This window comes from Pteropus alecto, unplaced genomic scaffold (genome assembly GCF_000325575.1).
Source record: "Pteropus alecto unplaced genomic scaffold, ASM32557v1 scaffold194, whole genome shotgun sequence".
Lineage (NCBI taxonomy): Eukaryota > Metazoa > Chordata > Mammalia > Chiroptera > Pteropodidae > Pteropus > Pteropus alecto.
This window is the reverse complement of record NW_006436281.1, coordinates 929,185-931,059: the sequence shown is the minus strand read 5'-3', so window position 1 is coordinate 931,059 and position 1,875 is coordinate 929,185. Positions and strand designations below refer to the sequence as shown.

The 1,875-nt window shown below is 51.6% G+C and overlaps 1 long non-coding RNA gene across 1 annotated transcript; it reads right to left on the bottom strand.

Moving 5' to 3' along the window:
- Window positions 1–1,365: 1,365 nt before the first annotated feature.
- LOC107195668 lies at window positions 1,366–1,850 on the bottom strand. The gene is made up of 2 exons (XR_001516874.2): window positions 1,725–1,850; window positions 1,366–1,609 (listed from the first exon to the last, which is right to left on the bottom strand). It is a non-coding gene; the product is annotated as an uncharacterized LOC107195668 (long non-coding RNA).
- Between the last annotated feature and the right edge of the window lie 25 nt (window positions 1,851–1,875).

The following is a 1,875-nucleotide window of genomic DNA, read 5'->3' as shown; positions in this document are numbered from 1 at the left end:
TCTTTCAGCTCCCCCACCCCATTTTTCATATGGGGAGTCTCCTACACTCAGTACTTATGGCTCAGAATGAGCCTGACCCAGTCCTGCCTAATCAGAGCATTTGATCCCCTGGCCACCAGGTGAGACCCATTCCTGACCAATGACAATCAGCCCTGAGGCTTTCGTTTGAACTAATTGGAAAGAGACATCCTCTTTTGGTGGGGATGGCCAGGTTGCTAGGGGAGAAATCTGGTAGTGTGGGGGTCACTGGAGATAAAAGACCTGTTTGAGCCCCTGGATCCAGCTATGCCTGAAGGAATCGGCCTTTGATCTTCCCGGTTATATGAGTAAATAACTTTTCACTTTCACAAATTTTTGACTTCTTTTTTTTTCATTTGCAACCAAACAATTTTTACTAATAAAATCCGTATGAGTTCAGAAGAGGCACAGCTTCCTATAAAGTTCCAAGGGCAGAGAAGGTGGTGGTGGGGGTGGTGTGTGTGAACACTTTTTAGAACCCTTTGAGATGTCCAAGCTTTGAAGGACAGGCAAGCTTTGTCACAGTGAGGGGGAAATAGGATGGGACATTCCAGGTAAGGGGAGTAGTAAAGTCACAAAGGCACAAGAGGGGGGGCATATGTGAGTGGGGGAGCAGTGGGTAGGTGTGAGCGATAACGTCTGAGAAGGTCCAGGTGGCTCACGCTCCTGACAGCAACAGGGAGCCATGGAAGGTCAATGACAAGGGGAGTCTACTCCAGACTTCCCTTTGCTTCCTGGAGCCCCAAATCCTGCGATTCACCCCTCCTTCTTGCCCTTCCCCAGACCCTTTGGCCAAGGTGTAAGGAGGGGTCAGGCTGAGGAGGGCTCAGGTTTCCATTTGTATGTAAATTAGCTGAGATGCTATGCAGATGAAGGATCTTATGTAAATGTATGCCCTCCTGGGAGGCGGGCCAGGAGCCTCCCCTCATTAACTTGGGGACCAGGTGCTGCGCAGAGAACCCCTTCCTCCCTTGGGTTCCCTTTCTCTCCTCCCTTCAGACATCTGTTCAGCTCCCCAAATTCCTCCTCCCAATGTCTGCTCTTAGAGTGGGACCTCTTTCCAACCGGTTCCTTCCCTGGATCAAAGGACCCTATTTTGCTTTTCTCCCGGTCCCCCCATTTCCCTTGGATGTGACTGCCACTGCTCACAAACATGTACGAGCACATGCTCGGTGCCAGGCTGTGTACTAAACACCTTCCACCCCAGTCTCATCAAATTCTCCCAACCACCCTACGATCCTCTGTGTGTCTGCTGTATTTTTTTTTTTTTTTAAAGAGTATTCAATTCTGTCATGGAGAAAACAGGAAAGCCACACGAATAAAGAGACAGATGAAACGAGGCATAGATATGAAGAAGCAACTCACGAGGCCTGTGAGATGTATTAAGAATGCGAGCTAAACACAGAGGAGGAGGATGGAAGGATCGAGTGAGCTTCAAGTTCCAGGCGTCCTAAAGGTGCTTCTCGTTGGTCACTCTGGCTCTGTTCCGTGAGTCCTGTGCCGAGGTCACGCAGGTAAAAGCCGGGTTCATTTGCCCCGTTGCGTGGCCCTGGCAGCTTCCGGGTGCAGACCCCCTGGCTCGTCTTCCATTCTGGGGGTGACAACCACACCGTGGGGAGTGAGATGGGACTCAGTTGCCGTGAGTCTTCGTACCCCAGAACTCAGGCGACCTTTGACCGCTCGTACCCCGAACTAAGTGCGTTAACCTGATCCACCTCTTTGTTTCTTGCGTTTGTTTTAGACCGATGCAGCAAAACCACGAGACCGGAGCACCTGAATCAGGCCGGTGGGCTCTTCTGCTTGCGGCGTCTGCACGGGCTGCTCAGGCAGCTACCCGGAGGGTCCCCACGCCCCCCC